The following is a 16,040-nucleotide window of genomic DNA, read 5'->3' as shown; positions in this document are numbered from 1 at the left end:
CTCTTCTTGCTGAGCCACCTGAGATGCTAGACAGTTCCCTGGTCAATTCTTTGAACAATCTTGCCTTGTGTCTTGTTTCTCTTGAACCCTGAACTCTTTGTTCATCCTATGAAAAGGAGAAAAGCAAGCATGGAGGGATAAATGGAGAAAGGAAGGAAGAAAAAGACAAAGGAACGACAGAAAAGGAAGGAGGGATGAGGTCAGGCTTGGGACTGAACCTGCAATCTCTGCTGTGTCTGGCAAAGACCCTTCTTGCTGAGCCACCTGGGATGCTGGCCAGTTCCCTGGTCAATACCTTGTGTCTTGTTTCTCTTGAACCCTGAACTCTTTGTTCATCCTATGAAAAGGAGAAAAGCATGCATGGAGGGATAAATGGAGAAAGGAAGGAAGAAAAAGACAAAGGAACGACAAAAAAGGAAGGAGGGATGAGGTCAGGCTTGGGACTGAACCTGCAATCTCTGCTGTGTCTGGCGAAGACCCTTCTTGCTGAGCCACCTGGGATGCTGGCCAGTTCCCTGGTCAATGCCTTGTGTCTTGTTTCTCTTGAACCCTGAACTCTTTGTCATCCTATGAACTTCTGATTTTTAAATGCCAAACGGTGTGTTTTTGGTTCAACAGACTTCAATGGAGATGCTTCAGAAAAGCAGAAAGCACTGAAGAAACGGATCAAAAGCAAACTGCATAGGTGTGAACCAGACCATAAGCCTTGTCTTTGCACTTCCTGTTTGCCAGATTATTGTGCTCTCTGCATCCAATATCTCGCTCTTGTCTCTGCTGCCACTCCTTACCAACCTTTGGCTTGTTCCTCTACTACGCTTCTACTTGATCCCAACCTGCAGCCACTTGCTACCAACCTATGGCTTGTTTACTGACTATGCTTCTTCCTGATTCCTACCTGCTATATCTGCTACTGGACCCTGGCTTGCTCACCACCTGGTGGAGTGATCCCCAGGACCGCAACCTGGTAATAGCACTCAGAAAACCCATCTTCACCATCAGGGGCCCTGATAAACATTGGCTAGTGCTTAGACTCTACACTTCAGGTGAGCTTGTGTCATTCACCAGGGTGACCTGCTGTTGCATTTGTCCAGTTGGTTGGCCGGAATCTCTCTACTTCTATAGCTACTGGCCTCCAATACCCCTGGCCATGACAGATAAGGGAAGGAAAGCAGAAAGGAACAAGGGAGGAAGAAAAGAAGGAAGGGAGCTTGGAAGAATGGAAGGCAGAGCAGGAGTGAGGAATGAATGAAGTAAAGAAGGAAATGAGGAAACTGTAGGAATGGAAAAATAAAGAAAGTCAGAGTAAGATAAAGAAAAAAAAGAAGGAAATGAGGACGGCAGAGCAGGAAGGGTGGATGAAGAAAGTAAGGAATGCAGAGAGGGACTGAGGCAGCAAGGAAGGAAGAAAGGGAAGGCAGAGAAGGAAGGAAAGATGGCGAAAGGAAGAAAGAGAGGGAATTACTATACAACAACATTGTAAGTCATTCAAAGTAATTCACCAACCCAATCTCCGATCTGCTCCTCCAGTTATTCCAGGAATACTGCAGAGTTGCAGGTCACTGTACAGTTCATGACGTGTATATAATACAGACAGCAGATAAAGCTCACTGCTCTCTCCTGGTTATTTTCTACCCAAAGTGTATTTACAGCTTATTACATTCACTTGCAGCTTGTGGAAGTAATAATTCATTTCCTCCGGCTCTGAACAAGTGTTCTCTATGAAAAGAGCTTGTCCATGGTAGTCTTCCTAAGCTCATTTTTTATATTGTCTGCCCAGCGATATTATAAGACAGGAAAAAGGATTCAATTTTCTCTCTGGTCTGATACAGCCACCATTCACAAAATTGATTCAATTTCCTTCCAGGGTCTGCCTGCAGAGCTGGCACTTCTTCCATCTCTGAAAAGGTTCAGTAGGAGCCTGAGATAAAGCCCTCAAATTGACCTCATTCACAAAGCAAAATGCATATAAAGTGGAGCACATAACAACTAATCCAAGCAAGCTTCAGCTTTCGTAAGGCAAGTTAGCAAACCGTTTATTTGTTTTACATTTGCATAATGCTCAGATACAGGATACCAAATTATATAAATGTATACTTTATCTATTGATGTAGGGCCTGCAGGAGGAACCTCAGCGTCCATCAAGGGACACGGGATTTGAAACTCACAGAAATAGAAAAGTCAGATAATAGCAGTGCCCAGAGCCCTTTAAGAAAGCAAAGAAGAAATTGCATCTGCATGACAGGTGAGTATAAACTGGGGGCGTTTGCTTTCATATTCATATTTTTCAGCGGTGACAGAGTCACTATAATCACAATTACTTTGCAGCAATAATAAAGCTTTATCAACACGGGCTCCTGGGGCCATACAACATAAAATTCCGTTCTATTTCCCCACTCGGAGTCTGTGTATGGGTATTCGCCAACACATGTGTAAACATGTACATATGTAACAATGTATGACACTGTGTCCAATGGCGTACATTAGTATGCATGCGTAGCTTTACGCAAGTACCGGCATATGACCACATATCGTTGTATGCAGCCATTGATTTGTATGAGGGGCTGTATGTAGAAGCTGTGGCTCCCTGATGGGGGAATATGCCAACGTTTTTTGTTGTACGGTTTCAAGCGGCCATGTGAGTCTTTAGTATGTGACTACAGTATACAGTAGGTGTTATTCCAATCTGGCTGCAAAAGTGGAAATACACTTTCAGAAAAACTGAGCGCTCTTTGTCCCATTTTATTTGACTTGAAAAAAAAAATTAAAAAACAGGCAGTTTCAGAGTAACATTAAACGAATCCTATCAAAATATCTGGTCCATCCCTACTCCTCCCTGGGACATCTACTGGACATATGACATCGTATCTGTCATCAGAGGGCACTTGGGATCTTCCTGAACGCAGCAGCAACTCGGCTAATTAGTGCCAAGTGAATTTTGCATATTTCATGAAGCTGCTAGGAAGACCCCCAGCTCCCTCTGACAGAAAGAGACGACAGTTAGTCAAGAGGACAGCAGGCATTTTGTGGCCTGCCATCAACAGAGAGAATACCAGGTAGTGAAAAACTTCAGGGATAGAAACTAATGTGCCAAGAAGAATACAAATTGCAAAGCCATATACTGTATATGCTCTAATGGAGGCGCAAAAGATATTTTCTGTAAATAAAAGCCTAACTACAGCAATAGCAGCACAATAAAATGTCATTTTGAGCTGGAGCACTGCAGACCAGGGGTGGACTGAGCATTGGAGCACTCGGGCGCTGCCCGAGGGCCCGGGGTCAGTAGGGGGCCCCTGGTACCTTTAATTGGCTTTTTCATAGGCTTTTTTGGGTGTGGGTGAGCACACAGGGGCCCCATGATCCCCTATTGCCCGGGGGCCCCATGAGTTGTCAGTCCGCCCCTGCTGCAGACCCAAGGAATGCACATCATGGCTTCCTCTTGGTTTATTACAGCGAAAGTACTTATACTAAGAACATATTCAAAAGAATACTAAACTGAAAATATTAAACCTATCTACGGTTAAAAACATGTCTAGGTTTGGGTTTTGAGATCTCTATGTGTAACATGTTATAGAGCAACTCCAGATATCTATAGAAACCAGTGAACTCTCAAGTTGCATTAATCTGAAATATCTGGTTTCCAGGAAAAACTCTCACCAAAAGGTTTATATTTTTATTTAGTATCCTAGAGTGGGATGTAGCACTTGTTCCTGCTCTGTTATGTTAAAGCATCATGCAATGGAAAGATCTTTTTCTGTTTGTGCTGGATGTAGCTCCACCTAAAGACCAATTTATAAGTGTTCTTGCGGGGTGTTACAGCCAGTACTGCGCCCCTGCCCCCATTCTTAACTGGCTGATCTTTTACTATTATGAATGAACAGTTCTGGTTGTTCATGCATATTAGGAAAAGATCATTCAGGACGGCAAGAGTTACATGCACTTAGTCCCTTGAATGATTAGATGCAAGTTTAACTAGTTGCCGACCGCAGATAGCCGAATGACGGCTGCACTGCGGCCGGCCAGTTCTGGGTGGACGTCATATGACGTCCTCCCAGAACGCGCTCTCCTGCGTGCCCCATGGGGCGCGCACCCGGCGATCTCCGTGATCGCTGTGTCCTACGGACACAGCTGATCACGTGATGTGGTAAAAGGCCAATCACAGCGGCCTTTTACCACGTGATCAGCGGTGTCCAATGACACGCTGATCACAGGGAAATGCAAGTGCCGGTTCTCAGCTGCACTTTCCTCACGCTGTCAGATCGTGAGGAAAGTACTGCCGAGAACCGGCAGTTGTCAGAGCGAGGATCGGCACCGATCATCAGGGCACTGATGATCAGTGCCCTGATGATCGGTGCCCAGCAGTGCCACCCACAAGTTCCGCCCACCTGTGCCCAGCAGTGCGCCCACTAGCTCCGCCCACCTGTGCCCAGCAGATCACCCACCTGTGCCCAGCAGTGCACCCACCTGTGCCCAGCAGATCACCCACCTGTGCCCAGCAGTGCACCCACCTGTGCCCAGCAGTGCACCCACCTGTGCCACTCTGCAGTGTCACACACCTGTGCCCAGAAGTGCCACCTACCTGTGCCCAGCAGTGCCACCCACCTGTGCCCACCCACCTGTGCCCACCAGTGCCACCCACCTGTGCCCACCAGTGCCACCCACCTGTGCTCACCAACCAGTGCTGCCCACCAGTGCCACCCACCAGTGCAGCCCAGCAGTGCTGCCAGTCAGTGCCACCAGTCAGTGCCCAGCGGTTGTGCCAGTCAGTACCGCCAGTCAGTGCCCAGCAGTGATGCCAGTCAGTGCCGTCTATCAGTACCCATCATCAGTGTCACCTATCAGTGCTGCATATTAGTGCCGCCTATCCGTGACACCTCATTAGTGCTGCCTATCAGTGCCGCCTATCCGTGCCACCTCATTAGTACTGCCTATCAGTGCCCTTTAGTGCTGCCTATCAGTGCCGCCTATCAGTGCCTATCAGTGCTGCCTCATCAACGCACATCAGTGAAGGAGAAAAATTACCTGTTTGAAAAATTTTATAATAGAAACAAAGAAACTTTTTTTTTTTTCAAATTTTTTGCACTTTTTTTATTTATAGCGCAAAAAGTAAAGCGCCCAGTGGCGATTAAATACCACCAAAAGAAATCTCTATTTGTGAGAAAAAAATGATCAAAATTTCATATGGGTACAATGTTGCATGACCGCGCAATTGTCAATCAAAGTGCGGCAGCGCTGAAAGCTGAAAATTGGCCTGGTAAATAAGGGGGTATAAGTGCCTGGTAGGCAAGTGGTTAAAAATTGCATGTGAGTTTTTCTTTAATACTGCCCTTCCTTTGTTTTTCTGTACCTTGTTGCTGGTACTTTAAGACTAGTTGCAAGTTTGTACAACTTTCATAAATGTAAGTCTTCCAAATTCCACATTAGATGCTTTAAAGTTTCTCAAACGTGGTTCCATGGAAGTGTAGGATTCCTCCAGAGGTTACAGAGAGCAATGGTGGTTTAATTTCCATCTTGAAGGTTCCTTCAGTTCTGGTCCCAACTTCACTCAGGAGGTGGCACTGCATTGATCACTAATGTAAAAGGGCAATCTTTCTACTGACCACCACTGTAATGAGCATTCCCTCCATTGATCACAGATCATGTGGCTGCAGTTTGTAGTGTCATGACTGATCGATTCCCTTATGTCCATATTTTCATTCACCTAGGTTGACCCTACTCACCAAGGGAACAAAACTGACTGTCCTTGGTCACATGGCCCCAATGCATGGGGTGCCATCCATTCTATGTCACATCTCAAATGTGGTTCACATAGATTTCAATACATGTTTAATCTGGCCAGCTGCATCATAGTAAACCCGTTCTGGCCAGTCCCTACTCTGCTCTGCAAAATGCAATTGCTCAATTGGATATACTGCCAATATGGGGCAAATAGACACGCATTGTAAGAGAGCTACACATTCAGGTCAGGTCACTGACCTGTACGATACAACAGATATATGATACACCTATGCTAAAATCTAAAAAGCTTATACATATATATATATATCCCATCAGGAGTTAAAGGAGTGTGACCACATATTAAATACAAAAGTTCTGAATGAACCCTCTGCATACTGCTATACACCCTTCCTAGCAAACGTTGCATAAATCGGATTTTAGTTCGAATTTGGAGCGTAGATTTACAGTATTTTTATGTGCATGTAAATTCATATTATTTAATGTCATGTAAAAATGTTTTGATGCCTGTTCAAATTTTAAGTAAGAAACTTGTTTCAATGTATAGTTTGTAGCTATGAATGTACAGCACTGTATGTGAGAAGTGCTGCAAAATAGTTGTGCTTAAATCTGTCCATAGCCCAAAATCCTGGAACTGATCCTTTTCCTCTCTTGAACACCAGTATTTTCTGCCACTTATACATGAGGAGTTTCATGAGACACAGTTAAACTTACTGAAAACCTATAATCTGATGGGAAATTGACTGCTATGAAGGAGAAGGAATAGGAAGATGTGAAAGGTGTCTGAGATGTCTCCAATGACAGACACCGCGGACAGAATGTTATATGCCCCTAGTAACACCCAGCCATCTCACAATTATACATTACAAGTTGCCTGCAATCACATGTGCAGCTTTCACTGATCAACGCCGCTGTCTAACACTCCCCTGAGAAAGCCATCATGGACCGATTACTGTCATCACTGGTGTAAACACAGTTCAAGCCAGCCTTGAGTCACTCTTGACAGATCAATATACCTAAATGGCTCTGCACTTCAGCATAAATACAGGAGGTGTGGCAGTGATAGGGCTCATAAGGCCTGGGGGGGGGGTTCAGACATTATGGATCTACATTCCAGCACAAATACATGGATGTACCAGTGACAAGCCCCATAAGGCCTGGAGAAACCCAGTCATATTGGTTTTACTTTCATGTTGCCGTTCACATACATTTTTCTCACTAAGTCCCCCTGCTGTCATGGTTGGTTTCCCTCTAGCTTCTTCAGTTCCTTGTCCTTAATCCTGGAGTTGGAGGAGCTGAGGATGGGCAGCATGACCTGAGGTGAACCATGTCACCCTCCTTTGTGTGTAAAGAACTGTAGCATGATGTGCAGCCACAGCACCAGGAAACATGGGAGACAATGGTGTCGACACCCAGGGCACCGGGCAGGAGATGCAGAGTATGTGCTCCAGGTGTCTAGTGCTGGTGTGATGGTGGGGTTGCAACCTACTAAATACATGGACCTGATCGACAGCCAAATCATGAATGACCTATTGTCAGGAATGGACTCAGCACTGGTGGTGGGACTCACCTGCCGTGTGGGCTGCAGTACCAGGGCTGACCAGCGGGTGCTCTCAGCAGCCAGAAGCTCACTCCTGCAATCAGCCAACACCTGGGGCTGATTGCAGGAGGTGTATTTAAGGAATGGCCAGACCTGCAGTCAGTGCCTTGGTGTATGTTTCCCATGAACCCCTGTACCTGGTATCCTGTGTTCCTGCCTATCTGCCTAGTTGCTGACCCTGCTTTGATCCTGACCTCTGCTGACTGTCTCCTGTTGAACCCCTGGCTTGCCTGACCATCCTTCTGCCTGATCCTCTGTACCGCGCTGCCCTTGAGTTACTGAACCTGGCTTGTGACCCTGACTATTCTCTGCCTGCTCCTCCGGTACCTCACTGCCCGCACGTTGCTGACCTGGCCTGCCTGACTACGCCTGACGCTACCCAGACAATCCATCCATCCCGCACGGATCCAGTCACTACTGTCCAAACCTGTCAGCCCCTTCACATCAGGCTTTCCCCCGGTACACACCCTCGGCAGACCCCTCTACCACAGTTGGGTGCACTCAGGGGCTGCGACCTGGTCTCAGTCCTGCACCAAGTCCATCTCCACCATCAGGGGCTCTGGTGAAAAGGCAGACTGGGGCTTAGACTCCGCGCCCTGGAGAATCCTGTTCTGTGGGTCACTAGAGATCCCGCCGGGCGGTGCCTGACATTGCCTTACGGCCCGCCTGACCATTCCACCTCTCCAGCCCTGACTACGCCTGTGTTCCTGAAGCCTGCTACTTCCCGGTGTCAGTCGACACATTTCTGGTCACACCCGGATCCCTGACACCTATTACTGGTCTCAGGTTTAAAGCCTGCCTTGTTTTTTTAAGGTTTGAATAAAATGTTAAAATTTTTATTCCCATTTCTGATCCCATTGGGGAGATCTTTCAACATTCCTGACCATGTAACACACATACAAGAGACACGTAGTGTGGTTGTCAGGAAGACAGCAATGAAAACACTGCAATAACAAGTGGTAGCTCTTTTTCGGTTTTCTAAAATGTTTTTGTATTTTTCTGCTTCCCCATTGGAGACATTTGCTATGACTTCCTGTCATGGTAGGCAGCGATGGGAAGCCTCCCCAATGGTAATAGAGCGCACAACAAACACCTAGCAGCAGCTCTCATCCTTCCCTGCTCTATCCAAAGCAAAACAAATCTTTTGGCTGAAATTGTGATGACATCGAAATGTGAAGTCAGATAAAAACTGTACGGAAAAAACGCAATCAAATAAAACTATCAATATTTCTAAGAGGTCTAATGTTATTCAGTTGAGAGGGTTACAATGAATCAAATACGTTCCCAAAAGATGTAAAAATGAAATTCCTTTCATTTAGATTGCCATTTTACAATTGTTTGCCTGGTATGGGTGAACCATGCCATAGTACTGGTCTCATGGCTGAATAAACTTCAAGATGTTTGTAACTGTTTTCTTGGAAATGTTTTGTAACTCTTGATGCACCCTGGTATGTAAAGCACAGGACATAAGCAATAATAAAGACAGGCCTGTAACTCCATGCCACCTTAAGTCTAGGTTCACACCTATGCAGGTTGCGTTTGATGTGTTTCTGCATTGCGCTTTGCGTTTTTGCACTTGCGATTTTTATGCATTTTGCATTTTTTTTTTTCCTCTGCATCATTCAGATGTTCAGTGGCAAACTTCAGACGGGCCTGGACATGTGCTTTCTTGAGCAGAGGGACCTTGTGGGCACTGCAGGATTTCAATCGTTGTCGACGTAGTGTTACCAATTGTAGTTCTGGGATGATTCCTCACTGTTCTCATGATCATTGACACTCCACGTGGTGAGATCTTGCATGGTGCACCAGAACTAGGGAGACTGACACTTGTTTTGTGTTTCTTCCATTTGTGAATGATTGCACAAACCAGGGGTGGACTGACAACTCATGGGGCCCCCGGGCAATAGGGGATCACGGGGCCCCTGTGTCCTTGCCCACACTCAAAAAAGCCTATGAAAAGGGTACCAGGGGCATCTCATGGGGCCCCCTACTGACCCCGGGCCCTCGGGCAGTGCCCGAGTTTCCAAATGGTCAGTCCGCCCCTGGCACCAACTGTTGTCACCTTCTCACCAAGCTGCTTGGCGATAGTTTGGTAGCCCAGTCCAGCCTTGTGTAGGTCTACAATCTTGTCCCTGACATCCTTGGACAGCTCTTTGGTCTTTGCCATGGTTGGAGAGTTTGGAATCTGATTGTTTGATTGCTCCTGGGGAAAGGTTTCTTTTATACAGGTAACAAACTGAGATTAGCAGCACTCCTTTTAAGAGACTGCTTCTAATCTCAGGCAAATTTTAACCGCAAAATACATGAAAAACATGGCAAAAACGCAATACATGCTTTTCTGCAGTGTTCCCATTGAAGTCTACAGAACCAAAAATGCAGTAAAAAAAGTCCCTGACCCTTTCCAGAAAACGTATGGGGTGAAAAGATGTGAACCTGTCCCATAAGAAATCATGTTAAATGGACTGTACTGCATTTCTGCAAAACACTGCAGAAAATGCTTAAATGTGAACCTAGCGTAAAGGGCTAGTTTACACATGCTTCAAAATGTGGCTTCGGAACGTGCTTTTTTAAAATGCTCTGAAGGCCAATCGAAGCCCCTGTCACTAAATAAAGTGGTTAGGTTACAGTCCTGCTTACAGGTTGCTTTTGCTTTGCTACGCTTAAAAAATTATACCCCATGACGCTTTCAAGGTGCTTCAAAGTGTCTCCGAAGCCTCCATAGAAGTCTATGACAAAGTTCGCTTGCAGCACCTGCAGCTTTTGAGAGCCTTTTATTCAGCTTTAGCTTTGCTTTGTTTTAGAGGTATTGCAGGTATGAGATATCCTAGGATGCACTGGGAAACCAAAAAGCGAACCTTTCCATCCAGGTTTAAAGCCACTGATGGACTTTCAATTCAAAAACATGTGTACTACTGAGGAATATAATACATTGGAAATAAATGCAGTATTTAAATGTATATTATATAAAAGTCTATTCTGTCTGTGTATTCTGTCTCCCTTTTCACTGGATAACAGGTTATGCTTTCAGAAGTAACATAACATATATTTCTAGCTCATACACTATATAGTTAAAGGTTTGTGGACACCTGGCTATAATACCTGGATGATGTCCCATTCCAAATCATAGGCATGTTGCCACTAACCCCCCCTACCCCTGCTTTGTGGCTATAATGGACTTAATTCTTCTGGGAAAGCTTTTCATGAGATTTTAGAGTGTTTCTGAAATTGTATGACAACAGCTGGCTCTCAGAAAGACATCATCAACAGTCACTTCTGGTTCCTGTGTATATATTCTGGGAGTGTGAGGTACAGATATCATATCTGATGTGCAGCATGGAGCAGAAAGAAGGTGGTCAGGGTCCGGACCAGAGAAGACGGCACACATGAGGACTAGGCGGCAGAGGATCAGCAGAGCTGGGGGACCAGAGCAGGAAAAACTAGCAATGTCACATGTGCTGTGCAGCGTGGGAACAATATAGCGGGAGGTGAGCGGGGAACAGAGAGAGAGGAGGAACAGAAAACCAGAGGATCAGCAGAACTGGGGGTTACTACTGAGTGGGGGATCAGCAGAGTTGGGGGTTACTACTTAGTGGGGCATCAGCTGAGTTGGAAGTACTACTGAGCAGGTGATTTGCTGAACAAGGGTAATAGTAAGCTGGGGATCTGCTGAACGAGGTTACCAATGAGCTGGGGATCTGCTGAACAGCAGTACTAATGAACTGGGGATCTGCTGACTGGGGGAATACTGAGCTGGGGTTTTACTGGGCCCCTTTAAAACAAATAGAAAATCGACATACACACAGGACATTTGCCAAGCTTCAAAAAAGCATAATCGAAGCATCACTGAAGCAACATTGATGCATCAAAAACACATCCAAAAAGCAAGTCGAAATTGTAGGCACTTTAATGTATGTTGAAGCCGAAGCAAGTGTAAATGAGCCATAACAGCCAGACAGACTACACTCCTTTTTTCCTATGACCCAATGGCCTTATATATTAATGCATTGTCATCTGTGCATATATTTGACTTATTTGATGAGTTTGTACCTTTCATTTCAGAATTCTCATGACACATCCACTTGACATGGTGACACATAACTGTGTCTGACACTCAAGCCAAGATATACTGATACAGGTGATGGAAGATTCATTTAATCCCCCTTCCTAGGGAGAACATGCTCTAACCAAGTGCTCACCTAAATGTCAATTTCAGATGGTTATGTGTCATCATTATTTTTTTGCCCCGGGGCCATCAAATTTAGACAGCACACACCGGCTCTCATTATCAAAGTGTCTGAAGATGAGAGTGCAGCCCTGTATGGAAGTGTCTGCAGGATGGAAATTTTTTGTCTATGTGGGGTAGGGTTAATGGGGCTAATTTCAGAAGACAGATACTTCCCCTACAGCCCTGCCTACTAAACAGGTGAGTTTAGAGAGACAGTGGCATGGGTGGAGTGAACAGAAGAGAGATCTGTTGAAAGTCTGGATCCCATTGAACGGGGGCACAGGGGTCACTAAAAGACTTGCAAGTCTTTTCTGGCTGTTGGGCCTGCTCTCTTGTACCTCGAATCTGTGCTGAAACTAAGCATATATCAGCCTCTGTTTAAAGACTGTGGGGTTAATTTACTAAAACTTTTACAATCAAGATATGGTTTAAATTCATATAAAATTGTTCTGTTTTATAATTGTCGGTCTCAAGGAAAACATAAAAAAAATTAGGTTGGTTGAGCGTCGGACCCAAAGGTAAGTATAATCATGTGTGGCCATCAGGTTAAGGGGCAACTCTTTCGTAGGGGTATCCCTATGGGACCCTGGAGCAGTCCAAAGTAAATGGAAAGTATGAGTGTGCCACGGGTTTGTAACAAGTCCAATATAGATTTCTTCATTTTGATAAAGATGAGAAGGTCAGGTGCCAATGTTTAGCACTTGACTGTGCATTCATTGTCCAGTATCTTCTCTTATGACAGTTTGGTGACCACACTGTGATTCTAGTCATTGACTGTGCATTCATTGTCCAGTATCTTCTAGTTGTTGACTGTGCATTCATTGTCCAGTATCTTCTCTTATGACAGTTTGATGACCACATTGTGATTCTAGTCGTTGACTGTGCATTCATTGTCCAGTATCTTCTCTTATGACAGTTTGGTGACCACACTGTGATTCTAGTCGTTGACTGTGCATTCATTGTCCAATATCTTCTCTGATGACAGTTTGATGACCACACTGTGATTCTAGTCATTGACTCTGCATTCACTGTCCAGTATCTTCTCTTATGACAGTTTGATGACCACACTGTGATTCTAGTCGTTGACTGTGCATTCATTGTCCAATATCTTCTCTGATGACAGTTTGATGACCACACTGTGATTCTAGTCATTGACTCTGCATTCACTGTCCAGTATCTTCTCTTATGACAGTTTGATGACCACACTGTGATTCTAGTCGTTGACTCTGCATTCATTGTCCAGTATCTTCTCCTATCACTCCCAGCATCCAAGCCCTGATGAAGGGGGAGTTTCGAGGTCCTGAAACACATTGGCCTTTACCTCCTAAACTTTTATCATGATAAATAAATCTATGCAGGACCTATTACACATTTGTGGCACTCTCATTCATTACTCTTACCAAGGAAAAAATTGACTCTAATAGTCAATTAGACTGCTGCATTTCCCTGTCTGGATCAGCAGAAAGTGCCAATCAGCTCTAGTTGCTACAGGAAACTTTTTCTTCTCCAGTTTGGCAGAATACTTTATTAGGCTGTGATTTGCAATAGATGAAGTGGCGTGGTGAGCAGAAAGTTAGCCTAGAAGAGGAAAGGGATTTTTTTTCCCAGAGAAATACTGAATTGTTTCAGGGATCACTTACCCGTCAAGTTTGGAGGAACTCACAGCCCTTCAGTTGTATAAGACATTTTATACAAGTCTGCAGGGAGTCCCTCAACCATCCCGAATCCATTATTCCTCACAGCAAACCATGGCAGATTGATATATAAAGAGTTATAGAAAAAATATATATTTCTGTGTTTTCATATATTGACAAAAATGATTTGTCAATGTGAAACTTGGGAATGGAATAAGATAAATAATAGTTTAGACCAGAATCTTGAAAATACCCTGTAGAGCTGACTTTTTCCACAGCAACTTTCAGCTGGCTATCTAATATCCGTCTCATCAAGGTGTAAGCTGATCGTTAGGCCGTTATAGTGACAACAACTAGGGAGATATCAACCAGAACTTGCAGAACTTCAAATGGCTTGTGCACCACTTTGGATGTGTCAGGGAGCGAGGAGCCAGACACACAAGGAGGTGCAATTAAAGGTAGGTATATTAATATAAAAATAAGACAAGAGTCTATGCAAGTCCAACAGCGGAAATCGTAGCCATAGCCGGGGTCAAGAGCCAGGAAGAATCGTCGCCAGAGCCGGGATCAGGAGCCAGGAAGAATGGTCGTGTCAGGAATGGACTTGCCAATAATGGTGGGACTCACCTGCCTTGTGGGCTGCAGTACCAGGGCTGGCCAGCGGGTGCTCTCAGCAATCAGAGACTCACCCCTGCAATCGGCCAAACACCTGAAGCTGATTGCAGGGGTTGTATTTAAGGAATGGCCAGACTCATAGTCAGGGCCTTGGTGTGTGTTTTTCCATGGGCCCCTGTACCTTGTATCTTGTATTCCTGTCCCTGTTCCTGTTTCTGCCTCACTTGTTGCCGACTCTGCCTGATTCTGACCTCTGCTGACTTCTCCTGCTTGATCCCTGGCTTGTGCCCTGACCATTCTCTGCCCGACCCTCTGTACCGCGCTGCCCGTGAGTTACTGAACCCAGCTTGTGACCCCGACCACTCTCCCGCCTGTTCCTGGTACTCTGTTTGCCCGTTTGCTACTGACCCGGCCTGCCTGACTACTCTTTGTATTGTATGTATTGTTATCGGTGGGTGGTTTGGTTTGGTTTGTTTGCACTGTGTTTATGTTTAGTTTTACACTGTGTTTTGTTAGTCTTAATAAATTATATTGTTTGTACCATATCTGAAGCCTGCGTTTCCCTGTGTCAGTCCACACACCTCTGGTCATACCTGGAGCCCTGACAGGTCGCCAGAGCCAGGATCAGGAGCCAGGAGGAGTCTTAGCCAAAGCCGAGTCGGTATCCAGGAAAGCATTGAGTAGCTAAACAGGAGCTTACTGTTGTGCAACAGACAGGACACGAATGCAATGGACAGCCACAAACAGCAGACTTATATGTGATAAGCCGCCAACTTCTGGGGGAGGAGCCGCAGAGGGCTGAAAGCATAAAGGATCCCACAATGCTTTGCAGACACCTAAGATGGATGCCAGCACATGGACCAGCACAAGGTCTGAGGAAAGGTAGGACATTGACAGGATGTCAAGAACATTGCATTTCTTTGGATGTCGCAAGGGGCCCCACAACCACCTGAAATGTGAAACGTGGTATCCCAATTGTAGCCTTCCTGCTATGGGGGGGAGGGAAGAACCATTGAAGGCAAAATGTAAGCAGAATGAAACTTCAGCTTTAAGTATATATATGTCTATTCAAACAGGATATCTATAGAAATTTAAGTATATATGTAAACTTGTTACTGCACCTATTATCCTTTTTTCATCTTTGGGCATATACTTCAAAGTCACCTGAAGGAGGAACCTACTCATTAACAAGGTCTTAGTTACTCAATACTTTGGGGTGGTGGGTGCACAAACATCTGTATCCATGCAGTATTAACTGTCCATTGCCATTAAACTTTTATGTGACTTGTATTATTAATGTTTATATTTTTTTTTTTATCTGCTGGTATAAGACTTAAGGGCATTAATTCTCGATGACAGAGAAAGAGAGAGATGATGAATTAGTATGCAAGAATCAGAAGGATCCAGAGCTGGATGTATGCAGACCCCTGTCCCTCGCTGTTTCCATGCTGTCATCATTCCCCGGGGTGTAGGTTTTACGTATGATGCCATCATTTCACAACCACGTATAATGAAATACTGCATCACAAGGTAAAGCCGTATATTCCCATCCGATCCAACCACGATCCGTGCATCCTACAATCTTTATTACTTCTATCAGCAAGGACTGTACTGAATGACTGTCCCTTGTGCCGCAATTAAAGGGAAAATACAGTTTATTTTCACAGTGCGCATCTTGACTTGGCTTCAAAAGTTTCCCTGAGCATAATTTTTGATGTGACTTTCACATTCCATATTATCCCTGTTCCTTAAAGTAAAACTCTTAACTGATTGATATTTATTGTGCTATTTCCTATAGCACTGTGTATCATAAACCATAGACATTTTTAAAAAAAATAAAATACTTGTTTTATTAATTTTTTAAATTTATCCTTTGATGCATATTAGCAGTGCTGATGTCCTGGAGCCACTTTGCAGTCTACATGCACTCCGGCAGGGGCGGACTGACCATTTGGAAACTCGGGCACTGCCCGAGGGCCCAGGGTCAGTAGGGGGCCCCATGAGATGCCCCTGGTACCTTTTTCATAGGCTTTTTTGAGTTTGGGCAAGGACACAGGGGCCCCATGATCCCCTATTGCCTGGGGGCCCCATGAGTTGTCAGTCCGCCCCTGCACTCCGGTGATGACTGTATGGTATTTGTTAGGGCGGATTTCCTGGGAGTGACAGCAGTGGAGGATGCCTGTGCAATGTGCTACAACATGGCTGCTTGTAGACTACAAGGCGACAAAACAGG

The 16,040-nt window shown here is 45.0% G+C and overlaps 1 long non-coding RNA gene across 1 annotated transcript in view; it reads right to left on the bottom strand.

Moving 5' to 3' along the window:
• Positions 1-301: 301 nt before the first annotated feature.
• The window catches only part of LOC149436715 (uncharacterized), an 80,726-nt gene continuing 64,987 nt past the window's right edge, over positions 302-16,040 (bottom strand). The window contains exon 3 of the long non-coding RNA XR_016308268.1: positions 302-337. This is a non-coding gene — a long non-coding RNA (uncharacterized LOC149436715). The remainder of the gene's footprint in view (positions 338-16,040) is intronic.

This window comes from Staurois parvus, unplaced genomic scaffold, assembly GCF_062004578.1.
Source record: "Staurois parvus isolate SC_StPar_1 unplaced genomic scaffold, SC_StPar_1.0 ptg001349l, whole genome shotgun sequence".
NCBI lineage: Eukaryota > Metazoa > Chordata > Amphibia > Anura > Ranidae > Staurois > Staurois parvus.
The sequence above is the reverse complement of the archived record's forward strand: the minus strand, read 5'-3'. Positions and strand labels throughout refer to the sequence as shown.